Genomic DNA, 27,620 nt, shown 5'->3' on the forward strand with positions numbered 1-27,620 from the left:
TGTGGCAATCGGGGTTAAGTATCTTGCCCAGGGTCACACAGCTAGTAAGTATCTGAGTCGGATTTGAACTCAGGTCCTCCTGACTGAGCTACCTACCTACTCCTCTCTGCAAATTACTTAACCTCTATCTGCCCCAGTTTCATCAAGTGGAAAATGGGGATAATAGTAGCACCTATCCCCTAAGAATTATTGTGAGAATCAAATGAGATAATATTTGTAAAGAATCCAACACAGTTGGGGCAGCTAGGTGTCACAATGAATAAAGCACCGGCCCTGGAGTCAGGAGGACCTGGGTTCAGATCCAGCCTCAAACACTTAACACAAAAACTAGTCATGTGACTTTGGGCAAGTCACTTAACTCCAATAGTTCTCCAAAAACAAACAAAAAAAATATGCAAAAAAAAAAAAAGAATTTAACACAATGCTTGGCACTTAGTAGGTACTTAATAAATGTGTGTGTTCCCACCTTCTTCTTTCTTCCATCCACAAGCAGAAACCCCTTTTAGACGGGACTCTTTCTTTTTTTCATTTACTGACTATAGCAAGGAATTAAGGCTGAGAGCTACACTGATAGTTCAGTTTCTTATGTAAGACTTATCTCCCTTTAAAAATATTTACTGCCAAAGGGAAATGTATAACACTAGACAGAAAGTACTATCAATGTATTAACACATGATAATTCTTCGTTCTTGAATCCTAGGAGAGATATTCCAGGACCTGGAATATCACTGTGATTTTTCTACCTCTGAATCCCCAGCACCTAAAATGGTACTAATGAGATTGCTCAGAACCTAACTCCCATGTAAGGCTATCTTACTGACATGAATCTAATGTGGACATAGCAAGGGAACAGGTACAGCTCCAGGCACTATTTTGTCCCTCAGTCCCTCTCACTTTCCAAGTGTTGGCCTCAGAAATGTGTGGTCCATGTCATAATCACCACAGAAGAATTTCTATCAAATCCATCTCTACAAGGAAGTATGACCAACTCTCTGGGTCTTGCTATAGCTGTGAAGTATACCCCCATCCCTGCTACAAGTAAAGTAAGGGGGTTGGACCATATAATGGATAATGTCCCTGTCAGGCCAGTGACTCAATAACAAAGAGGCAATCTTGAGCTCATCCAGTTTTGCAAGAGTAGATTCAGAAAAAGCAGATAAGGACAGATTGAATCAATGAGCAAAATGATACTTCATATGCCTAAAAAAAAATAAAGGATTTTTATGCCTTTTGCATCATTAATGATGCCATTTGCAACATTATGATTTCTAGATATAAATCCAACCTATGAATCTATCTTTGTACCAAAGAAAAACAATTAAGCAAAACCAACCAATATGGCAATGATATCTAATGATATATGTTAACATTGTAAATACATAGAACCTCCCCACCTTCCCTTGTTCAGTGTAAGAAAGAAGGTGAATTTCTTCATCTCCTCTCCAAGGCCAAGATTGGTCATTACAATTACCCAGTATTGAAATATACTCTAGTGTATATTTTCAGTTATATTATTAATGTCATTGTGTACCTTGATTTCATGTTTCTATTTATGTCATCCTGAATCATTTCATACAAGGCTCCTTGTGTTTATATCCCTCACACTTGTCAATTCTTATGGTACAATAATATTCTGCTATATTCACATACAACATTTTTTCAATTATTCGTCAACTTATTTTCATCTACTTTGTTTCCATTTTTTTGTTACCACAAAAAGTGCTGCCATGGACATTTTGCAATATGTGGGACATTTATTTCTGTCTCTAATATCTTTGTAATACAAGGCCATCTGTGAGATTTCTGGACCAAAAGACTTGGGGAATTTTCATTTCCATACTTCCAAATAGTTCCCCAAATGGTTGGATCCACTCACAACTCCATCAGCAGTATATTAGCATAGCTATTTTTTCCACAGTCCTTCTAACTTTGACTATTTAGATCTTTGGTCATCTTTGCCAATATGGAGTATATACCTCATAGACTTTTCCAAATGAAATCCAAAGAGGTCTTTTCCTGCTCTTCCACTGATTCTGGAATAACTTTGAATGTGATATATTCTCTTTGTGCTCAGACTTTCTTGAAATACTAGTAGTAGTAGCCTGTTATCTTCCCACTAGCCATCCCCTTTCCTCATACCCAAGCGTGATCCTGTCTTCTTGCTTCTTTCTTTTCCTCCCCAACTCAGCACAGTGTGTAATTTCACAGTTAACTATATACTCAGGAAGAAGCAGCATTGTGATTTTCTGTAATAATGTGTAATATGTTTACATAGTAACTTCCGTTTGGTTTCATGAGTAAAGAGTATAATTATGTAGGCATCGAAGGCCAGGGCCAAGAAGGTAATCACTGGATTCTGCACTGAAGAATCTTGCACAGACTTGTAAGAAAGAAATTCCTTAGAGTGAAGGCAAGATTTATGGGAAGATTCAGTGTCCTAGAAGCTGGTGATGACAACAAACAGTATTTTTCACCCTTTTAAAGACCATGCCTGCCCTATTCTTTTCAAAAGATTTCTAGAAAATTGACAAAGCTTGCATTTCACTCCAGGAATCTCTGACCCTGACCAGTTAAAAATAATAAAAGCCCTAAAAAATCTACACAGTGTTTTCAACAAAGTTTATAATGGATACATAGTTATTGTCCAACTATGTCACTAGATTTAAACATGTATGTGTGTCTGCTCCATGAAAATCCAATCTGTGCAAAGCCAAACATATACTGGGGATTTTGTTAATCACTCAGGATGTTGGTACCTTTGGCAATAATAGGAAAGTTAGGAAAAGAAGAAAGATTAGAGGAAAAGATAATGAGTTCATTTTTTGGACATGATGAGTTTAACATGTCTCTGAGGTATCCAGTTTGAGATATCAAATAAGCAGTTTAAGATGTTGAGAATAAAGGTCAGGAGAGAGGATGGGGTAGTAAGTAATTTGAGAATTATCAGTATATGTATGCTAATTGAATCAATGGAAGTTGATGAGATCACCAAGTAAAATAGTATAGAGGGAGAAGAGAAGAGAGCCCAGGATAGAGTGCTGTAGGTTACTTATGATTATCAGTCATGATCTGAACGAAGCTCCAGCTAACAAGACTGAGGACTGGTCAGATGGGTGGGGTACCATGAAAACCTAGAGAAAAGAGTGTCAAGGAGAGGACGGTGATTGACAGTGTCAGAGGATGTAGAGAAGTAAAGGGGATGATGATTGAAAAAACCCCTTTAGACTGGGCAATTAAGAGATTATTGGTAACTGTGGAGAGAGCAGTTTCAAGTGAATGATTAGATGGGCAATGAGACTGCAGTAAGATAAGAAGAGAATGAAAGGAAAGGAAGTGGAGGCCTCAACCATAGATGACCTTCTCAAGGCATTTGTACACAAAAGGGAGAAGATATTTAAGATGATACATGGTGGGTATAGATAGATCAAGTAAGGCCTTTTTTGAGGATAGAAGACACATAGGCATGTTCATAGGCAGAAGAGAAACAGCCAGCAGATAGTGAGAGATTGAAGGACATGAGGAGCTTTATGCATGATGGAGAAGATGGGACATAGTGGAATCACTTGTATGTGTAGGAGGGTTTGCCTTGACAAAGAGAAGGGCCATCTTTTCATGTGAGATAGGGGTGAAGGAGGAGATAGTGGCAGAAGACATCTGGATTGTATGAAGAGAAGAGGAGAAGACTGGAGATCCCAGTGAATGGTCTTGATTTTTTTAAGTGAAATGTGAGTCAAGGTTCTCACCTGAACAAGAGGGAAAAGGAGTCATGGCATGTTTGAGGAGGGATGAAAAGTTTTGGGTAAGTTACTGTGGTAAATGGCACAGTGAGTTAATTAGGAAAGTAGAAAAGGATTACCTTGCAATTGTGGGGGCCCAAAATGAGATCATGGAACATAAATTTGTAGTGGATTCAGTCAGCGTGATTTCATGATTTTCTCAAGCTTCATTCAGCAGCAGGTAAAGATAGTAGAAGGCATCCAAGACCAAGGCTTGGCAGTACAAGATTAGTGATAGGATAAGGGGACAAGGGACTCCAGAAAAGAGGACAGTGTAGAGTTCAATTGGTTCACCAAGAAATCAAGATGACAAAGGGAGGAGAGTATAACCAGTGCTAGGGAGATCACTTGGGAAAAACCTAAGGAGTCAAGGTCACAATGAGGATGAAGAATAGGGCTTAGGATTGTATGACAAAAGAGGAAGAATAACAATTGATTGTGATCAGCTAAGGGAATTTCAGAGTTCATAACACAGATGCATTGGGTGATGGCAAGATCAAAGGTAGAGCCATCTTTGTGTGTAGCTGAGGTGAAAGACAGATATAGGTCATGTGAGATGATTAAGTTGAGGGAATGTTCAGTTAAGTGTTTGAGAGAGCATTGATAGGTATGTTGGCATTCCCTAGTATGAAGTCAGGTAATGAGGAGAGAAAGATTGTCTACCAATACTGAACTCATTGAGGAAGGACAGGGTGTGTCCTGGAGTTTGGTAGACAACAACCAGAATTTTAAGTGCTAGATATGAATTGGTTGGGTTGAAGGAGATAGGAATAGAGAGAAGAAAGGCTGAATAATGACAACCTAGGGCTCAGAGTCACTGGAATGGTAAGAGTATAACCAAATGGGACTCTGTTCATCATTGTCAAATACATACAGGTGGGTTATTAACATTGTCATTGTTGAATCATTTTTAGACATCTCCAACTCTTCGTGACCATTTTTTGGAGTTTTCTTGGCAAAGGCACCAGAATAGTTTGCCATTTCCTTCTCTAGCTCATTTTATGGATTTTTTTTACGGAGGTAAATAGGATTAAGTGATTTGCCTAGGTTCACAAAGATAATTAGGGTCTGAGGTCAGATTTGATCTCAGGAAGATGAAGCTTCCTGACTCCTAGGCTTGGCACTCTATCTACTGTACCACCTAGCTGCTGTTATTAACATTACTGGGGGTTAAGTGTCAAGGTTGATTTCTCTCAGGGTGAGGTGAGGAGATCAGTGCTCAGATGAGATCAGTGAGAGGAGCTGATAGGGTGACATTTCTGACCTTTCCCTACAGATAGACCAAGTCAGGAGATAGGTGGACGGAGCTGGATAGACTTGGTTTTCCAAATCTCCTGCAGGAAAGAAGAGGATAGTGTAGGAGACCAGTTCAGGATCAAGATGTCTCATCTCAACTGAAATAGTCCCTGCTCTCATGATCTGATTCAAGAAGGAATTCTCCCAAATAAGGCACATATCAAGAATTCTCTTCATAGTGCTTTCTTCCTAAAGGTTTTCTCTCCCTCCAGGGACCACTCCCGGAAGAGATCAATTGACATAACACAAGTAAAATTCTTTATGTACCTTAAAGCACTATATAAATGTTAGCTATGATGATGATGAGGAGGAGGAGGAGGAGGAGAAGGAGAAAGAAGAGGAGGAAGAGAAAGGAGAGGAGGAGGAGGAGCAGAACCAAGGATTACATGTGTCCTCTTTCAAACCCAGGAGAATAGGATCTCTCCTCTCCTAAGAGCTCTCTAACTCAGTTCCTCCCATGGGAACTAACCATTAAGTTATTCATTCAAGGAGAGCCTTATGCATCTGAATATACCTATAATCTTGAGTCACTAGATTAGACTCATGTCTAGATTTTAAAGAGATTTTTTAAAATGTACTGAGTTCAGAGTAATTTTGTTTTCAGAATTATAGTTATTAAATGGCTTGTGATGATGCCCCCAATTAGAGAGCAAAAGCTTTCTAACAATGAGGTAGTAGTTTGTGATCCCAGCCTTGGGATGGGAGAAGTCACTATCTACTACATGGCTCGCAGAGCTGTTCAATGCCCTTATCCCTTGAACAAAGTGACTCCGAGAAATGTAAGGACAGTGTCAACCACAGGTGTCCATGAAAGATAATATTAAATCCCTCAAATATAGCCTTTAACCATACTACTACTACTACTACTACTACTACTACTACTACTACCACCACCACCACCACCACTACCACCACCACCACCACCACTACTACTACCACCGCTGCTACTACTACTACTACTACTACTACTACTACTACTACTACTACTTACTACCAGTAGGAAGAAGAGCAGGAGGAGACAGCACAATTAGAAACAGAAACTGGAGAGGAACAGCTATGTGGCACAGTGGAGTCAGGCCAACTCATCTTCCTAAATTCAAATCCTGCCTGAGACACTTGACACTTACTGGCTATGTGACCCAGGGCAGTGACTTAACCCTGATTGTCTTGAAAAAACAAACAAATAAATTTAATGGTATGACCCTGGGCAAGTCATTTAACCCAATTTGCCTCAATTTTCTCATCTGAAAAATGAACTGGAAAAGGAAATGCCAAATCCAGATCTTTAACAAGAAAACCCTAAATGGGGTCACAAAGAGTCAGCCACAACTGAACAACAACAACAACAACAAGCTGAAGTAAGACAAGGGATAGAGCATAAGGGTTGCCAGTTCTTAGGGTCTGCTTTCTCTCACCAAAATTTTTTTTAAAAAAGCGGTAGCACAGCGAATAGAGCACCAGCCCTGGAGTCAGGAGGACCTGAGTTCAAATCTGGCCTCAGACACTTAACACAAAACTAGCTGTGTGACCTTGGGCAAGTCACTTAACCCCAATTGCCTGCCTTCCCCTTCCAAAAAGCAAAAAAAAAAAAAAGCCCTCCACTGCTTGTCCCTATAGAGGATGCCTCTCATGGTCTCCTGTGGAGGCATAGGTTTGAAGGAAGGGCCTGCAGATGTCATTCCCGCCAACCATCACAATCCTAACTGTACCTGGAGGAGTCTCCACCACCTTTCTCTTCCTTCCTTCCCTCCAGAGATTCTTCAAAAACTCTCACTACACAGAAAAAAATTTAACTTTCAATTCTGATCTCATTTAGTTTCCTCTCTCCCCAAGCTGAGAAGAAAGAAATATAGTTCCCAGGATCTTTGTGAGAGCTGTTCCATAAGTACATATGGAGTTAATAAAAAGACAAATAATACAAACACAAAATATTTAAAGAAAGGTAGTTTCAGAGGGAGGGTATTAGCAGCCAGGGATCTAGAAAGATTTCTTGTAGAAGGTGGTGCTCAAACTGCATCTTGAATGGGGTTCTACTGTTGAAGTTTGGGGTTTAGGGGTGCTTGAAATCCCAAAATACCAACATGCTGGGTCCTGCCAAATGATTTTGAGTCAAGCCTTCTCTCAGTCAAAGTAAAACAAAGTTTATTAAAGATTTGTCATAATGGGCAGACTCTTAAGGAGCCTAAGTATTTGTGACACTTGTATTGGACAAGCAGGTCAAAATAATCTGACACAGACCGAGGCTGCGCTAGACTGAATCTCAGCACCTTCACGGAGGCAAGATGGGTCTTACATACAGAAAGACGGTAGGAGGATTTAGGGGTGGTCTAGAAGAGGAGTTTGGGGAGGGTCTTGAGGAGGAGTCTGAGGAGGATCTTGACCAGGACTGAGGTCAGACTTTAGGAATGGGATGAAGGGTAGCAAATAACTGAAGGCTACCTGGAGATGACAGACAATGGAGGGCTAGGCTAGGTTAAGGGTAACAGATGCGGGTATAAATATTTTGATAGGATCAAGAATGGGAAGTAGCTGGACAGTGGAGGGTTAGGTTACTTTAAGAGTAACAGATTTGGGCCTAGCGATAATGAAAAGCTTATGGCCTCAGGCAAATGCCTCATCAAGTAGGAAGATTCAATCAGAGTTCTAGGGGTTTCCCAGAACCTGTACCCCATCACTATGAGACAGAGGTGAGGAGGGAATATATTCCAAGCAAGTAGAATGGCCAATGTCAACACACAAAAATTGGAGATGGAGTGTGATATGTAAAGAACAGAGAGAAAGACCAGTTTGGCTGGTTTTCTGAGTGCATGAGGTTGGAAAGATAGGTTAGGACAAGGTTATAAAGGGCATTAAGCTAAATGGAAAGGAGCTGGGTAGCAAGGTGGCATGGTGGGTAGAGTGCTGGGCCTGGAGTGAATAAGACTCATCATCCTGAATTCAAATCTAGCCTCAGATACCTACTAGCTGTGTGACCCTGGGTAAGTCAACCCTGTTTGCCTCAATTTCCTCATCTGTAAAATAAGCTAGAAAAGGAAGGTCAAACGGCTCTGGTATCTCAGCCAATAAAACCCCCGAAAGAGGTCATAAAGAGTCAGATATGTCCAATAAAACTAACCTACAACAATAAGGAATTATTGAATTGGATTTATTGAAACTGGAGTTGATTGAATAGGGGAGTAATGTGGTAAAAGGAAAATTCCTTTGGCAACATTGTGGACGATGGACTCAAGTGTGAGAGATTTGCGGCACAGAAACCAATTATCAGACTGTCACACAAATCTAGGCTAAAACCAAGGCGGTAGCTGTGTGAGGAAAAAGAAGTGGTCTGATGGGAGAGACGCTGTGCACCTGGAGGAAGGGCATGATCTGACAAATGACTGGTTATATGGAGTGAGGGAGAGCCAGGGGTTGAGGTCAATGCCAAGGTTATAGACCTGAAGAGGAAAATGGAGAGCTGAAAATCTCCAGTGTTAGATCGAGGAATTGAGGTTCAATATAAGCAAGGGGAACCACTGTTGTTCTTAAGCAAGTCAATAATGGATGAGGGAACAATAACAATGGTGTTGAAAGATAATAACTCTGGCAGTTATGCATAGATTGAATTGGAATGAGGACATTGAGACTAGCATTGGTCTACATTATATCAGGACTTAGGTCCACAGATTATAATCTTCACTTTGACTATGTATATGTCATTTTACAAACTTGTGTGTGCATATACATATGAATATGCATATGTAGCTACATACATCGTTTATACTATACATATGAATGTATGGCAAGGTGGCGAAGGGGATAGAGCACCAGGCTTGGAGACAGGAAGACTCATCTTCTTGAGTTCAAATCTGCCCTCAGATGCTTACTAGCTGGGTGACCCTGGGCATGTCACCACACCACTTAACTCTTTTTACCTCAGTTTCTTCATTTGTAAAATGAACTGGAGAAGGAAATGGCAAACCACAAAGATATTAATCTTTGCCAAGAAAACTGTAAAGAAAGGTTCCAAGGAGTCAAACATGACTGAAAATGACTGAACAATAACATACATATGTACATATAGATCTATAAATTGGAGAGAAAATACCAATATGTATTAAGGACATTGATTTTATTATACTATATATGGCTATAGTTATATATATTTATATATGTGTGTATGTGTATATATTTATATATGTAATTATAAAATCTAAATTGAGGAGAACATTATACATATCCACATGTATAAATGTGGACATATGCACACACACACACACACATATTGGAAATTTAAATTGGGGAGAAAATCCAAACATTAAAGATACATATGGAGATAGATTTATATCTATATCTATCGATATATCTCTATATACACATATACCTTTAATGTGTTGGTGTTTTCTTTAAATTTAGGTTTTTAAATGCAAGAACTATATCATCTTTATTTTTTCACATCTCTTCAATTCACCTAGTACAGTACTAATATTGTCACACAGTGGAAAATCTGTAAATGTCGTTGACTAATTTTTATCTCTAGGACACTATGTTCTTTACTCAGTAAAAACTATCCTAAAAAAAGAATCTACCTTGGTAATTCCCTGATTCCTGATGATTTTAACTTATGGAATAGGAATATATGCTAGGTATAAATTATAATATGTAAAAGTTATGCTCCTTGCTCTCCTTAATCTGTGGTCTAAATTGAATCACATGACAAATTCTCTACCCCACAAAGGATGCTAAATCTTACTGTTGCCCTGGGAAACAACCTAGAGACTGAGAGTGGCAAATTCCACTGTTCTGATCCTGATCTGAATGGGAATAAAAACTCTCATTAACAATATCAAATTAGAAGATATTTTTAGCTTCTTTAATGTTCCAAAATACCTGGTGACATTTTTGCTTGTTCAAGGGTTGCTTTTCCTCTTTCTTTTTATTAGAGCATTTAAAAAATAAGCCTTTGGGGAAATTGGAGAAACATGGGAAAGAAAATCTAACATGACACAATAAGTAAGTAGAACCAGAAAAACAATATACATAATGCTAGGTAACTCATGCAGTACTTAGAATGCTGGACTTGGGGAAAGGAAGACCTGAATTTAAATTCTGTCTCCAACACTTACTAGCTAGCTGTGTAACCCCTAGAAAGTCACTTAACTGCCTGTTTTCTCTTCTTTAAAATAAGGGTGTTGGACTCAATGACATCTAGAATTCTTTCCATTTCTAATCAATAATTCTATGAATAATGTAAACAAAATCAACATTAAAATGCAACAAACTATAATTCATCAGAATGCCCAAGATCACACTTCTCTCTTCTTAGTAAAGAGATGGGGTTGGGGTAACTAAGTGGTAGCTAGCTTAGGTCAGGAGGACCTAAGTTCAAATCTGACCTCAGACACTTGATGCATTAACTGTGTGACCTTGGGCATCACTTAACCCCAATTGCCTTACCTTCCTCCCTCCAAAAACAAAAGAAAAACAAATAGATGGGGTTTATGGATGTGGAATGTTGTATACATTCTCATATATAAGCACTATTGCTTGGTTTTGTTTATCTGACTTTTCTTTTTGTTAGAAGGGAAAGCTAGAGGAATATATCAGGAAATAACTATAGTATAAAAACAAGGAAACAATAAAATTTATAAAAACAAATAAAATTCTCTTGGTTCTTTGTGAAGATATATTGTGATATCACTCCTTTTCAACATTCACTGTTTGTCTTGTGCTACCACTATATTTCTTGTATCTATTGGAGGAATGACATTTATCAACAGCCTCCTAATATTGTAATTCTTAATTGACATCTTGTTATTTTTAGCTCATCAGAAAAGATGACTTAACAATTCATATCATCTCTTCCCTTCCTCAGTTCCAATCAGAACAATAAGGCTTTGGAAAAGAGAAGCCATGGGCCAAGTGACTAATTTAATACAGCTTTCTGTTACTAATAGGATTATATCTTTGTGTTTCAAAGGCTGACCTGTCCTTTAGAAATAGACATTATGGCACAATAATTCCCAATATTATCACAGCACTTAAAATGTCAAAGGTGTTTCCAACCATGAGAAAAATGAGGATTAGGCTACTGAGACCTAATCAAATCATTAGGCTACTGAGACCTTTCAAAAGGGAAAATCATAAACAGGTAGTCATAGTCTTTTTTTTTTTTTTTGGCTTTTTGGAGAGGGAAAGGCAGGGCAATTGGGGTGAAGTGGCTTGCCCAAAGTCACACAGCTAGTAAGTGTTAAGTGTCTGAGGTCGAATTTGAACTCAAGTCCTCCTAACTCCAGGGCCGGTGCCCTACTCACTGCACCACCAAGCTGCCCCTTGGGTAGTCATAGTCTTAAAGTTGGAAGGGTCCTTACAGGTGAATATAGGACCTCCATGCTCTCTTATTCCTTGGTGCTCCTCGAGATTGTGGTTAAGTCAAATTAGTCAATCAAACAATCAATGAGCATTTTTAAAGTTCTTCCTACATACCAGGCCTCGTACTAAGTGATCAGGATTACAGGGACTAAAACAAAACCCTCTTTAACCTCAAGCAGGCAGCTAGGAGGCACAGTTAAATATAATACTAGACCTGTGGTCAGAAAGACTCATCTTCATAAATTCAAATCTGGCCTCAGACACTTCTTAGCTATGTGATCTCAGGCAAGACATTTAACTCTGTTTGCCTCAGTTTCCTCATCTGTAAGATGATCTGGAGAAGGAAATGACTAACCACTCCAGTATCTTTGCAAAGAAAACCTTGGATGGGGTAAAAAAAGAGCCGGGCGCGACTGAAACAACTCAACAACATCCTCAAGCAGTCCTTATCCCCTTCCCTTCATGTTTACTTCCTGAGTGACTTTGTGTCAAGTATTCCAAACTACAGTCCTAGGAGACATACCTATTTGTATTCTAATTGTTCCTCTTTTCAGGACTGTTTATTTATCTGTTTATCTAATTAAAATCATTATGTAATTTATAAAAAAATAAGTTTAATGGATTTGCATGTTTGTTTGAGCCAGAAATTTTCCTTAAAGTTCATTTACTTGCAAGTCCTTTAAAATAAATGCCCATTGCTATGCTGAGAACTTCATCTCCCATTGTTGACAGACTAGTGGAGGGTTGTATCTATTTTAATCACTCAGATGCTGTCTAACACAATGTTCTCTCAGCCCTTTGCTAAAATATCTCAAGATTTCTGGCTAGGAAAGGACTTTCTTCCCAGTACTTGTAATCGTTAACAGACTGGTAGAAAGTTCAGGCGAGGTATTGATAATACACTCTACAAATTCAAGGCCAAAATGTTCTCTTTTTTATCCCTCTGAGGTACTGGAAGGAAATATAAAAGACAACTCTTCCTGTCAGTCCCTTGGGGAGCTTCATCAATGAAGAAGGACAGAGCTCTGGTTATGCCATCTCCATGTGGACCCTTTTTCTGGAGCAAGAATTTTGATGGAATAAGAGAAGCCACAGACCATCTACTCTGTCCACTCTTCCTGACCACAACAAAAAACTCTTCACCACAATGAATGTTAAAAATGCACTGTCTTTCAAGAAATTCCAATAAGCAAATCATTACTACATACCAAAAACAAAATTGTAGACATAACCTCTAAGAAGAAAGGAATATTTGGGTTCAGGTGAAGGTCACAGAAAGGGCTTAACATAATTTAACTATTCTGGTACTTCCCCAAACATAGCTGAGATCTGGATATTCTCTGATGGGCATTCACCATTACTACTTTCTTCAAAGGAAATATACCTCCTGTGTGGTCAAGGCAAGGGTAGAGGGCTCAGCAAAACCCACTCCTTTAGGGTACCAAAAAAAAAAAAGCAGAACTAAATGTTGGCATAGTGGACAAAGGAAAAGTTTCCTTTGCATATTACTAAGGACTTTGCATATAAAGTGGAACATGATAGATGAAAAGATTATAGCTTTTTATGTTTTCATAAATTTGATGAACTTCATGAAAGAGATGATTAGTTATGCAATAAACTCAACAGGAAATGGTGTATTTTCAGGTCAAATTTCAGGGTGTGAAATACTCCATGTTACACTAGCACTGTGGGATTCTAATTAGCTGAAAGAGGAACCAGAAAGTGAGAGTAGAAAACAAAAGAAAGATGAGTATAGGTTAAAGCTAAGCTGGTAAATCCAGGTAGAAATGGGCATGGTCATTCCTGTGCCATCCTTGCAGTGAGTGAGCATGGGACAAATCCTTCTGTTCTTTGACAGGATTCGTTAGTTAAAATGTTTATTAAACAGCAGTGTATTTCTCCACTGCCTTTACTCCTTCCCTCCCCTCTTCTGACATGCCTATGTCATCTTTGCCTCTGCTGCCTGGCTTTCCCAGCTTCCTTCATGTCCTAGCTAAAATCTCACCTTCCACAAGAAGGCTTTCCTGATCCCCCTTAGCAATAGTACTTGTCCTCTATTGATTATCTCCAATTTATCTTCTATATATCTTGCTTGTACATAAATTGTTTACATGTTATCAATCCCTTCATTGGTCTGTGAACTCCTGGAGAGCAGGGATTGTCCTTTACATTTTTATGTGCCCCTGGTGTACGTGTTCAATCGTTTCAGTTGTGTCCTACCCTTTGTTATCCCATTAGGGGTTTTCTTGCCAGAGATACTGGAGTGGTTTGCTATTTCCTTCTCCAACTCATTTTACAGATGAGGTACTGAGGCAAACAGGGTTAAGTGGCTTGTCCAGGGTCACACAGTTAACAAGTTAGCTTTGAACTCATGAAGAAGAGCCTTTTTGACTCCAGGTTCAGCACTCTATCCACTATACCACATAATTGCCCCTGTACACAGTATGAGTTTAATAAATGCTTAATGACTGCCTGCCAGCCTGATGCAAAGGAAGAGCCATTTCTTTTTTTTTTTAATTCTTAAATAAAACCAGTAGTTGTTTATTGGGAAGAAACCAGTAAGGCTGTGGCCAATCTGATCGTTTTTAAGGCAAGAAAATCAAATTTCCAATATCAAAAAGACAGTTTCACAACAGATGAAGAGGAGGAAATAAAGAAAATTTTGAAGGCTTTTGGTGGTCAATCCTCTTCTGTGGTGGTTGCCAGGTCTAAAGAACTAGCTGAATACACGGATTAAATTGCTCTCGATTTGGGCTGTAGTCAAATGATTTCTCAATTTTAATCATGTGCATCATTTTAGTTTCCTTTTGAATTTTAATAGTCACCTGAATTGAGTGACATTTAGAGACTGATTAGTGAAAGACCACAGTTTATCCACATGCCTCCTACTTAGCCAGTTTATTGAGGGTCTGCAGTATTCTATTATGCACTGGGAAAAGTAAATTATCATGGCATTCATTTCTTTTCTCTTTCTTGATGCCATATTAGTTCCTTTTTCAGGTATATCAAGAAACTATTTTTTTATTTTTAAAAAGATTCATAGGAGTAAAGCAAAAATAAATTCAGTAAATCTTAATCTGAGTATCATTTTTAAAAGTAATGCCTGAAATATTTCTGCTGAATCTCTCCCTCTCCTCTCCCCATCCCATCAGTCTTTTATTTTTTATTCTGCAATAAATGCAAAATAAATGGGATGACAGAAAGTAACCCTTTTAAAATTTAGAATCAAAGTACCTCTGAACAAGAGAGAATAACATGCTGCTGTCTGGAAACATACTCTGGTTGATTCCATGACATGTCCCTGTATTATTCCAGAGTCCCCAGAGTAATTTTATATTTAGGAAATCACAAATTGCTATCAGAGGGAGGCTAATCCTTCCCATAGAACCACCCATTCCTGTATAATCTAAGCACACTGTAATTGTAACCTCATTCTTATTATTTAAAGAGAGTTCAAATACTAGGAGTGATGGCACCAACAAAGGAACATGGTTGGTTTTTTGTGTTTGTTTAATTGCAATCAAATAGAAATCCCAAATGTTTGATTGTGAAATGCCTTGTTACCTTTAAGATGTATAAAGAATCCAATATTCCCTTCCCCCTCTCAAGTTTGGCAGTGATGGAAAGACTAGTGAAATTGTCAACATTATAAAGTCAGAGAAGTAGCATGGAATAGCAGATAAAGTTATGGGTTTAGAGTCAGGGAGACTTAAGTTCAAATACTGCTTCTGGGCCTTACTAGCTGGGTGACCCTCCTAGACAATTCACATAATGTTGTCTCGAGCAATTTTTTTTTTTTGCTAAGTCATAGTCAAGGGTTCCCTTGGCTGAAATCACAGATCCTTCATGTATTCTGAATGAGACTGAGACAATTAACATAAGGATTCAAGACTTCAATATTTTTTAAAATATGATTTATTGAATGTCTACTATTTATTGTGTCTAGCAGGCACTGTGCTAATTGCTTAATATTATTGTATTTGATCCTCATAACAAGTAGATACTGAGAAGTACCTACCTGAAGTAGACCTGAGAATTAGGTACCAATATGATCCGTATTTTACAGATGAGGAAACTGAGACAGACAGAGGTTAAATGACATGCCTAGGGTCAGAAAGATAATAAGCTTCTAGGGTCTGATTTGAATACAAGTCGTACTGACTTCAGGTTCATTGCTCTATCCACTGTGTCAACTATCAGTCCCTGAAATTTCTAAGGGGAATAAAATCTTCCCCCAGTAAGGATCACATGTACAGTATGCTTTTATGTTAAGAAATCAGCTGAACATTATAGAAGTCATCTTCTCTCAAAAAAAGAAAACTCACATTTATTTAGGCCTTTAAGGTTTTCAAAAATTTGTATTGATAGACTTTTGTGAACATAACTTCACTCTTCTCAATCCATTTTCAAGAGAGTTGTACTTTATAATAAAGAATAAAAGGGATGAGAGAGTAAAGCAGTTGGACAAAACTAACCAACACATCACATGTTCCATTGACAGAAGACCTGGGTTAAAATCCTGCATCTGTTGCATGTGTGACCTTTGACAAATCACTTTACTGTCCTGAGCCTTAATTACTTCCCTTGTAAAATGAGGGGATTGGAATATACAGCATGTGGGATCCTTTTTTGATTTATGAAACAAATCATAGGATGTCTACTTGTATGCCAGGCCTCCAAATCAAGGAAACACATCCTTGGTGTCTCCCATGGGGGAGCCTCCATTTTAGGTGAATTAAGCACAGTTTAAACACTCATTACATCTGTATTCATCATAGTAACTTTTTAGAGCACAGGAACATTCCATAACATTCAAGTACCATGAGTTATTTAACCATTAGCTAATGGATGGGTTTCTACTTTGTTTTAAAATCTCTGTTCCTACAAAAAGTACAGCAATAAATATTTCGGTATATGTGGAACCCTTCTTTTTCTTATCATTGACATCCTTAGAATAAATGGCTCACAATGGGATCTTCAGGTCAGAGGGTATAGATATGTTGTAATTTGCTTATCATAATTCCAACTCACAACTCAAACATGAGCACTCATGTGTTTGTCTTTCCTCAGTACTTCCAACATTTACCATTCCCATCTCTTGTCATCTTTGCCCATTTGTTGGCAGAGATGTTTTGATTTTCATCTCTGTATTGGTGATTTGGCATAATCCTTTATATGCTTGTTAAAAGCTTGCATTTCTTTTGGAAATTGTAATCTTTTATACCTTGGGAAATGGTTTTTGGTCCCCTCTAAGGTTTGTAAAAACATTTTACATATATGGTCTGATTTCAATCTCAAAACAACCTTGTAAGATAGATGCTATTATTTTACCTATTATGAAGATAAGCAAATTGAGTTTCAGAGAACATGGTTAAGTTCTGATGTAAAATTTGAAAACAATTTTTGTTATCAGTTAGTTGATTTAATTGTGTCTGACTCTTTGTGACCCCATTTGGGATTTTCTTGGTAAAGATAATACAATGATTTGCCATTTCCTTCTCTAACTTGTTTTACAGATGAGCAAACTGAGGCAAACAGGGTTAAGTGACTTGCCCAGGGTCACCCTGCTAGTTAGTATCTGAGGTCAGATTTGACTTCAGGTCCTCCTTACTTGAGGGCTAGCACTCTATCCACTGCACCACAAATCTGACACTTGTCTGCTGTGTGACCCTGTCTCTTTCTATTAAGAAAACTGAACTTATTCCTGTGCTAGTACTATATCTGAATTTTCTTTCAGAATAATCATCTTCACTTGTATACATACACACACACACATGCACACACGCACTTCTTTCAGAAGTCTTATCTTCTTTTCTCTGGGGAAAAAAATCAAACTTCCTTTCCAGGTTTGATTGTTGTGTCACTAAAACACATATGTTTTTCTTATCATATTTTAATTCCCATCCCCCAATCTCTATGTAATAATGAAGTTTCCAACTTCTGTACCTTCCACCCCAGGACATTATGTCCCCAAGATTATCAGTCTCTATCATTATTTTTCTCAGAGTCAAGAAGGCTTAATGCCATTGATTAGCCTTAAACACAGACACACACACACAAAGTCAGAAAGTTATGTGGAATAAATTAATAAATACTGAGATGAACTAGCCTTGTGATCCTGAATGAGTCATTACTTCGTGGGGAAGAAGAAGAAGAAGAAGAAGAAGAAGAAGAAGAAGAAGAAGAAGAAGAAGAAGAAGAAGAAGAAGAAGAAGAAGAAGAAGAAGAAGAAGAAGAAGAAGAAGAAGAAGAAGAAGAAGAAGAAGGAGGAGGAGGAGGAGGAGGAGGAGGAGGAGGAGGAAGAAGAAAAAGGAAAAAGAAGGAAGAATTAATAATAATAATAATAAACAGATCCTAAACTTGGCTTTTTTATACTATCCAAATTAAATGGGTGATTATTCCAGCCTATGCTTTCCTTTGACTATGTAATCTTAGATTTCAGCATACATCATTGGATGTAGTTATTTCTGAATTAAGATCTAAAGGGACTATGCAGTTTGCCTATACTTCAGAACTCACAGACCCAGAGTTACCAAATCCTGACATTATTAACATGTTCTGGAATGACAAGGGGGACTTGGCAGACTGCCCACTATTCCAATTCTAATCTAGGCCAGCACTTTCCAAGCTAGACATTGGCATAGCTCCAGAGGAATGGCCTGTCCTTTGTCTTGATTGTTGCTGCCTGTTTCATGGCGGTGAACTACTAGGGATATCTAAAGAGAGGTGTCAGGTCAAGTAGTGAGAGTGAGATTAAGAGTTAGAGATGAAAACTGGACAGACCAGGTAGTACATTGGAACCCCTGAAATGTTAAGAGAACAAGTCTTCCAACATGTTGGGTAAACTTATTTAGGAGAAACTATGGAAAAGTATAGATAAGAGTTACACAGGAGGAGTTGCAATCAGAACTATTGGAGGTAGCAGCCACCTTCAGAGAGATCACACATCTATTGAAGTACTGAATAAGTTCTAAAAAAATCAGTTCTAAAAAAAAGCTCTTAAAAATTGCTCCAATTTTTGGTGAATGAGAATGAAAAGGTGAGTTGGTGAGGTTGGTCTACTATATTTCTTTGTTTCATGTTGCAATAGTCCAGGATTCCTCACCCTCCACTCCCTGCAATATAGATTAAGTTAATTCTTTTCCTAAAAGCAGAGGAAGCTGTCCCTAAGACCTTATTGGCCCAGGGGGTTAAAGCCCAAGGTCTTTTGGTAGCTTCCCTTGTGGTCTTAGACCAGGTTTTCATGGAATCCTGTTCATCTGAGGGGGTAAAAAGGCCCATCTACATGGAATGAAGACCATCCAGCCATTCAGATTTGGTACATGACCCAAGTCCTAGGAGTCACCACACCCTGCCCTGCTGACAAGACCAGTTTTCATATGGAGTTGGGGGTTGGAGGGGCCATCTATCTACCTGAGCTAGATACTATAATCTTGTTAAATATCCTTTCTGTTGTATTGTTGCCTAGTCATTTCAGTCATGTCCAACTCTTTTGTAACCTTTTGGAGGTTTTTTGTAAAAATATTTGGAGTGGTTTGCCATTTCTTTCTCTGGGTCATTTTACAGATGAGAAAACTGAGGCAAACAGGGTTAAATGACTTGCCCAGGATCACACAGCTGGTAAGTGTCTGAGGCCAGATTTGAACTCAGGAAGGTGACTTTTCCTAACCTTAGGCCCAGCACTTTATTCACTGCTGCTCTCTTATAGAAATTATTAGAAATAGACTTTCTACATGATTGCTAAGTACACCTTTTGCTTTGCAACGACCTATGAGTCATTTTATTTCACTATTGGGAATTAACCTACTAGGGGACCAAACTGAATCAGGTCTAACTCCCCACAAATATGTTCCTGGACCCTCTGGGGTTCTATTAGACTGATCCAACAGTGTTTATGTAGGAGAATGTGTACAGACTGAGAAACCAGAAGAGCTGGTGTCTAATCTGGTCCTGCCACTAACTTGTTATCTGAACTTAATCTAATCTCATTAGAATTCTGTTTCCTCATTTGTAAAATGAAAGAGTTGTACTAGATTCTCTTTAAAATCCATTATAGCGCTAATAAAAATCTGATCCTACAATGGATAATTAATGGAAACAGAACAAACTATGATATGTAATTATAATAGAATGCTATAATTATTAAAATATTATGGCATATTATATTTTGATATGATATTATTATGTTATAATAATGTCATAATAATTAAAATTTCTTCATCTCTAAGAAATGATGAATAGGAAGAATGCAGAGAAACCTGGGAAGACATATAAGGTGGTACAAAGTGAAGAACCAGAAAAACGATATATATACAATTGCTACAATGTAGATGGTAAGAACAACAACAACAAAAACAGAAATGAAATTTAAATTCTATTGAATTATAATGAATAAAGTTGGCTCTAATAAGAAAGAAGAAAATGCATCTCCATCCTTTAGAAGTGAAGGACTCTGGGTATGGTTCACTGTATATAATGTCATACTTGGTTGACATAATAGTTAATTTTGCTAAAATGCATTCACCTCCTGCTTCTTCATTCCTTTTTATTCTTTGTCATCAGGATTCCTCTGGGAAGGAGAGAAGTGAAGGATAAATTAGGAAATTAAGTTGATTTTGAAATAAAAGATAATAAAATTTTGTGATTTTTAAAAATCTGATCCTATGGTTCAAATTAATTCCCTTATGTTCTTGAGCACTTTTTTTTTTAAATTACTATCAAGCATTCCTAGCCAATTAACATACTACTATCTTTGCTCTATCTGGTTATGAATTTTAGGAATTATTTGACTCAAAAGTTCAATTCCTGCTTAATCTCTTTTGGGGGCATGTGGTATGGGAAAAGGAACAAAAATATTTCTTTTAGAGAAGTTGATTCTCTAAGGGCTTGAATAATCTAGTTCTGCAAGTTTAGATAACACTTTTCTCCTTGTGTTCTTTGCTTTCATTTCCTTAGAAATGGGAGTCTGGCTATATTTCTGTTTCCTGTCAAGAGTTAGCTTTGAAGACAATGAAGTTGTATGCTTTGGGTACTTTGGAAACTTTCCAGAGCAATTTTATCTGAATGTAAAAGGCAATTTTATTGGAATTTATACTACATCAGCATTTGAAGGGACCATGGGGATTGTATCTACTTTTTTTTTAAATCAGTTTCCAAAAAAATAATGTTCATTTAAAATTATTTTCGGTTACCTTTCATAGTTCAGTCTTATGAGTCTTCGGCCTTCTTCACAGATGATAATATCTTCCAAACACAACATGTTTATTCCAATTTCTTGGTCTTTGTTCATGCTCTATTCCTCTCCCTTCTACCATTGTCTCTACCCCTCCTTTGAGGCCAACTTCAAATACTGCTCAGTCCTGCTTGAGCTGACTCATTTAAGCTCAGGAGACCTGATTGTTAAACTTTCAGTGAGAGCATTTACACCTGAAAAATAAGCAAATGTTATAAATCAGGGCTTGATTTGTGATTTTGATTACCGTATTTCACCACATAATAGTTACCACATAACCATTGCACCCTGTTTTTTCAGCCCAAAAATTGGTTTACAACCTTTAATTGTGTAATTGTCACATGGTAAAATTCTGTTTGTCATGTTGCTTAAAAGGTAAAACAGCAATGTATTCTCCAGTGGCATATGGATAAGCATTTATTTCTAGCACATTGTGAATTATGAGGCTATAATTCTCAGCGCATGCTAAAATTCTCAGTATCCAATTTTAACCTATATTCAGGTGTATTCTGTGCATCCTAATCTTGCACTAAAGACGGTTTTTTAAGTAATACCAGCACAGTAAAAAAAAAAAAAAAAGAAATAGCCTCACATAATGGTTGCACTCCACTTTTTTGCAAAAAAAAAATTGGATAAAATCTGCTATGATTATGTGGTGAAATACAGTATCTGGACTTTAAAAAGTAATGGGGAAAATGTTAATGAATGATGATTAAAATTAAAAGTGTGACTTGTGTACTTTTTTTCCTTAGGGAGAAGGTTATTCAACACCAGCATACCTCTGGTGCCACCTCTTCTATTAGGAATAAAGAAGTATTCCCAATTGGAAGATGATGGTACACACCATGAAGTAGGTGTAGGTGAAATATCAAAGCAGCCTCTCCTGAAGAGAGAAGAGAAAGAAAGAGTGGAAAGTGATTAGAAGTTTTCATCCCTCTAGGAGAGTTTCTCACAAATAACCACTGAATAAAGCTAATATTTGCATTAGAACTTTGACTAGAATCTGTGAATTCTTTTTTTTTAAGCAATTGGGGTTAAGTAACTTTCTCAAGGTTACACAGCCAGTTATTTTGTGTGGGTGTTAAGTATCTGAGGTTGGAACCAATCTGGGGTCCTTCCAACTCCGGGGCCCATGCTCTTACTCACTGCACCACCTACCCTCCCCTGAATCTGTGAATTCTTATCAGTTACATGCACAAGCAATGGCAAGCTGTTTGTTTCTGTTTGGTTTTTGGTTCATTCATGTCAATTTATTGCTGTATGGAACTCCTTGTTGTTAGTCCTTCATTCTTGAAGAGGACCATGACATTGGGAAGGTGATGACCTGACTTGCAAGTGAACTGGATTTAAGTGAGGTAAGGCTGTACAAGGTCACCAGCTCACTCTCTCCTCAGGAGCCATCTGGGTCCAGTAGCAAGATACAGATTGAATGACTGGAGATGGCCCCCAGTGAACTCCTAAGAAGACAAGAAAAGAGCTACACTTAAGGGAACTTCACAAGGACTCCACAAAGTGAGAAAAGGATTTTTGGTGCCAGGGCTTGCCAATGTGCTTCACTATCTTTGTACTTTAAATTCTAATCTACTCTCACCAGGGATCTTGTGTGTGGAGTTGGAGAGTGTGCCTCTGGTATAGGGAAAATATTGCATATCAACTGTTCTAACAATACTACCTTAATCTTTGCTAAAAACTAACTGAGGCTACTGCTAATAATCAGCACTGTGGTGGGGGCTCATAAGTGACATTATTAAAAACCCAGTCTCTCAGGATTGTCCCTAGAACTTTGGGAGTAGTAGTCAATTGACCTTCTGGAGACAACAATTTGTCAATCTGTGAGTTGAGGGAGTGGCCAGAGAGTGGTTAGTAACTACCCACTCTTCTCCAAACCCCATTAACTTACATAGCTCTAAATAAAGCTGGTCTTCTCCAGGGTGTCAAATCACCAAAAAACCATTCATTCCTCAAGCATTTAATAAAGGATGCTCATGTTTAGGCACTGTGTGAAAAACTGGAGGAATAAAAAAAGGAAAGATAGACAGACAGATATACAGACAGAAAAAAAAGAAGGAAGGAGAGAGGAAAGAGGGAGGAAGCAAAGAAGGAACGAGGGAAGGAAGGAGGAAAGAAGAAGGAAAAAGTCCCTGCCCTCCAGAAGTTAAAATTCTAATAAGAAAATTAACTTGTATATAAATAGATACGTACTGATTAGGTAGAAAGTAACCTCAAAGGAGAAGGCACTAGCAGCTGGGGGAACCAGGAAAAGCCTTCTGGAAAAGATGGTGATAAAGCTGAATCTTGAGAGATGTCAGAAATTCTTCAGTATGAGTGTAAGGTGAGGAGGGAGAATATTCCAAGCATGGAAGCTATCCCATACAAAGGCACAGAATCAGGAATGAAGCATCATGCATAAGAAATGGAAAGCAAACCAATATGGCTAAACTATGTAGTGAGTGCAAGGGAGGAATATATAAACAGACTGAAAAGATAGGAAGGGTCCAGGTGGTAGAGAGCCACCTGGGCAGAATTTGTGAATTAAATTACTTTGCATGTACAATTCATGGTCAGTCTATGTTGCAACCACACTGCCTAAATTCACCCTTAGTTCAAATGGTGGTTAAGCTCTCTTCACTTCTCTCTTCAAGTCTCCCAAAGCTCCGGGCCCTTCCCTCTTTGCCTCCCCCTCCTCCTGTGCATATATAAACTATTATCTATGCAGTTTATTCAGAGCTGGGATGTCTTTTCTAAGCTCTCTAGTCCCATATTAACACCTATTTATACTGTATATCCTGTAGGAATCTCAAGCTGAACATGACCAAGCAGAACACATTGTCCTTTACCTCAAACCCTCTATTCTGAACTTTCTTTTTAGTATCCAGGGCACCGTCATCCTTCCAGTGACCCAGGTTTGTAAACTTAGTGCTATCCTTGGCTCCTCATTCTCACTCACTACGTAAATCCAGTCACTTGCCAGATCTTTTCTTTGCTCTCCACAACAATATTGGAAACATTCCCTTGTCTCCTCTCACAGAACTACCACCCTACTTTAGCTTCTCAGCTCTTGCCTGGGTTATTGCAATAGCCTCCTAATTGGTTTCTCTGTCCCAAGTTTTTCCTCACTACCATCCGTTCTCCAATTGCCACCAAAATCATTTTCTTCAAATGCAGGTCTAACCATTTCAACCCCATACCCAATAAACTCCAGTGTCTCCTTGGACCCTTCCTATCTTTCCAATGCTCTAACATATTACTCTCTTCCACATGCTCTACAGTCTAGCCATACTGTTCTGATTCCTGTACCTCATAATGTCCCATATCCAGCTCAGTACCTTTGTTCTGGATAGCTCCAGTGCCTGAATGCTCTGCCTCTCATCTCTCAAGGCTCAGCTGTAGCAGCACCTCTTCCAGAAGGCTTTTTCTGCCCCTTCCCCCAGCTGCTGGTGACTCATCTCTATGATTACTTCTCATCTACTCTGTATGTATCTTGTAATATACCTTTTTATGTGCAAGTTGTCTTCCCAATCAGGGGCTGTTTTTCTTTTTTTGTAAAAATTATTCCAGCTCTTTACACAGTGCCTAGTACATGAATATCATTCCTTATTAAATGCTTGGGGACTGACTGATTGTTGCTGACTTGATACCCTAGGGAAGAGGACCAGCTTTGGCTAGAGCTCTCTGTAGGTTAAGTTAATGGGGTTGAAAGGACAGTGGACTGTGACTGAATGTATATAATATCCTTAGACACTTACTAGTTTTGTGGCCTTGGGAAAGTCATTTAACCTCTGTTTACCTCAGTGTCCTCAACTGTAAAATAGATATCCTCCCCCATCCCCACCACTGGCCAACTATGTTCCATTTCTAGGGGACTTGGTTTGGCATGCACAGCAAATGCATGTTCTATCCTTTCTGGCTGGAGTCTTGTCAGTTCAATAAAATACTCTAGTCAATCCAGGTTTCCATCGTTATTCAGTTGTTGTTTTCAGTCATATCTGACTTTTTGTGATCCCATTTGGGGTTTTGGGGAGTGGGTTACTAATTCCTTCTCCAGCTTATTTTACAGATAAGGAAACTGAAGCAAACAAGGGTAAGTGACTTTCCCAAGATCACACAACTAGTAAGTGTCTGAGGCCAGATTTGAATTCTATAAGATAAGTCTTTCTGACTCCAGGTCCAGTACTCTATTCACTGTGTGACTTACCTTCCCCTGGATTCCTCTAAGTTACTCCAAAAACCTGGAAGACTGTGGAGTGGGGAGGTTGAAGAAAGTAGCGGCAAGGAAATGGCGCAGTCTTTTGTAAGGGAAAAGTAGCAAATAAATGTAAATTATTATCCATCCTTATGATATTACAATAAGGGAGAAATAGGGTACTCATGTACGTATGAGTATACTCATATCTCATATCATATACTCATATCTATATGAGAATTCAGACTAAGAGAATGGTGAAATGTGAGTGGTTAGCTGGGCCTTGTTCTTATTTTCTAAACCAAGCAGAACTAAAAACTGACCTACATACCAAGCATTTATCTTCCCTATTGTTGAGCATTAAAAATAAGATCACTGCCTAAAAGCATCTGGGTACCCAACAAAAATGAAGAAGACAGTACAAATGCAATATATCCCCACATTTCCTGTAGACAGGCAGAGTTCTCTTAGAGATTCCTAGGCAAAAACATCATGTTCTCCATAACAACCTCTCTTATTAAGAGAAATAAATACTGATGGCTTTCCCTTAAAAGAGGAAAGGATATTTAAAATAGCTCATACTCCCACTGAAGAAGTCTTATCTGGTAAACTGTCAATTATTACAGGAATCTTGGGGGTGGAGATTAGGAAGGGAAGCATTGAGGTATTGGAGATAACCAGTGAAAATGCCCAGACCTGAAAGATAGAGTGTCTTGTTGATGAAAAAGCAAGGAGACCAGCATTACTGGATCAAAGAATGCATGGCGGAGAGCAAGGTGTCGGAAGACTGGAAGAATGGAGATGGTATTAGGAAGCCACTGGAATTTATTGAGCGTGAGAGTGACATGGTTGGAGGTGCTGCAGGAAATTCACTTTAGAAACAGAATAATGGGTGAACTTAACTCATGTCAGTCATATTAAACAGCAGGGCACTACAATAGTCCAGGCATGAAGTGATGAGGAACTACACCAAAGTACTAGAAATATCAGAGGAGAGAAAGGAGCATATTTAAGAGATGTTGCAAAGGTGAGATCAACAGGCATTAGCAACAGATTGCAAATGGGATGTGAAACATAGTAAGGAGTCCAGGTTGTGAGTACAGTGGTGCCTTTAACAGTAAGAGAGAAGTTTGGAAGGGGAAAGGGTTTAGGGGAAAAGATAATGAATTTATTGTTGGATATATTTCATTTCAGATATATGCTAGACATCTAATTTAATATATCTGAAAGGCAGTTGGAGAAAGGTTAAGGCTGGATAAATAGATTTGAGTATCAGTATAGAGATGATACTTAAGAGCTGATGAAATTGCCAAATGGAGTAGCATAGAGGAGCATATGGGGTGATCCAGAGGACTAGCACCTCTGGTGTGAGGGCTCATCCTTTTAAGGGCTTCTGAATCACCTTTGGTATCCAGCCAGTCACACAACTCTCACCTGTGTCTCCAAGATGCTGTAGCATATCCAGCAGTCACACCCTGGTAAAACCGTCTGTGGTAGACAGGCTAAATCAGGTTAACAGTAATTGACAATTTCAATGAGTTAGGGGGATATCTACCCCCAAACATGTGAAGACTTCCCTCAGAGGAACGGGTGGATTAGAGCAATTTGTCCCAACAACCATGCAGGCAGTCAAAGCACATGTTGTGCAGGGCTTGGAGCTTGGTCAGACATCAAAGACACCAAGGTCTTCCACTACATGTCAGGAAGTCACCGGTTGTCTTGGCTTTGTCCTGCCCATCTCTCTCTTAAGAGAGTGTGAGGCTGATGACTTTGTGCACTTTCCACTTAAAACCAAGTCAAGACATGATCCCATGATGTCATTGGTCATCTTAAAAAAATTACAAGCAACAATGTCCTACTATCTAACCATGTTCTTTATCCTCATAATAACCTTAATTTCTTCCATTATTCAGTTCTTAACGAGTCCATTATCCCTTCATTGGCTACATGTTCTTCCTTACCTTATCTTGACCATTGGCAAGCCAGTTCAATTCTTGTTTAGAATTAGAATTTCCTACCCCCTTTTCCCATTACCAATACCATGACAAGATACCCCAACCATGTATTATCCCTCCTTTGCTCTTATTCACATGCTGTTAAATGGAGTTGGCAAAAATCACAAAATTGTGCTGAATGGATCCAGTACAAAAATGTATGTTATCTAATCTCAACTGGTCCATCACTTCAGGAAACCAAACTATATTATTCTTCCTTTATCAATTTTATATCCCACACTCCACAACGAGTATTTTAAATATTCTCATCTCTCTTCCATGATATCCCTTAGCCTCACCCTCTCAGTTGAGTACCTTGCTTCATACACACATATGAAAGAAAAAAATAAGGTTATTCACATTGAGTATCTTCTTCTTTCCCTTCTCTCTATTTCACATATTCAGATATCCTCCTTACCTCCTTCTTCATTCCACTATTGGATGAAGAAGTGACTCTTCTTGCCAAGATCAATCCCTCTACAAGTACCTTTGATCTCATCACTTTCTGTCTTCTCCCAAACATTGCCCCATCATCATCACTTTCTCTAATCTTCAATCTCTTCCTATATATTGGCTCCTTTTTCTCCTACCTACAAAGATGCCTGTCTCCCCCATACTTAAAAAAAAAAAACCAAAACCTTCTTTATATCAGAGCATTCACACTGTTGTTCCATATTTCTCCTCCCCTTCTTGGTTACCCTTCTTCAAAAAGCCAGCTACAGTTAGTATCTCTATCTATTCTCATCTCTCTCTCTCTCTCTCTCTCTCTCTCTCTCTCTCTCTCTCTCTCT

The 27,620-nt window shown here is 38.5% G+C and overlaps 2 long non-coding RNA genes across 3 annotated transcripts in view; one reads left to right on the forward strand and one right to left on the reverse strand.

Moving 5' to 3' along the window:
- The window catches only part of LOC138142055 (uncharacterized), a 37,718-nt gene extending 16,175 nt beyond the window's left edge, over positions 1–21,543 (forward strand). Inside the window, exons 2-3 of the long non-coding RNA XR_011163331.1 lie at positions 19,649–19,753; positions 21,405–21,543. This is a non-coding gene — a long non-coding RNA (uncharacterized lncRNA). The remainder of the gene's footprint in view (positions 1–19,648; positions 19,754–21,404) is intronic.
- LOC138142054 (uncharacterized) lies at positions 19,782–24,107 on the reverse strand. 2 transcript variants are annotated; one of them, XR_011163329.1, is made up of 3 exons: positions 23,979–24,107; positions 20,612–20,846; positions 19,782–19,989 (listed from the first exon to the last, which is right to left on the reverse strand). It is a non-coding gene; the product is annotated as an uncharacterized lncRNA (long non-coding RNA). The 2 variants fall into 2 exon arrangements; XR_011163330.1 differs by lacking the exon at positions 23,979–24,107 and adding an exon at positions 21,432–21,515.
- Between the last annotated feature and the right edge of the window lie 3,513 nt (positions 24,108–27,620).

This window comes from Petaurus breviceps, unplaced genomic scaffold (genome assembly GCF_028583685.1).
Source record: "Petaurus breviceps papuanus isolate PSGF00001 unplaced genomic scaffold, PetGlider_PUasm1.0 90515, whole genome shotgun sequence".
Lineage (NCBI taxonomy): Eukaryota > Metazoa > Chordata > Mammalia > Diprotodontia > Petauridae > Petaurus > Petaurus breviceps.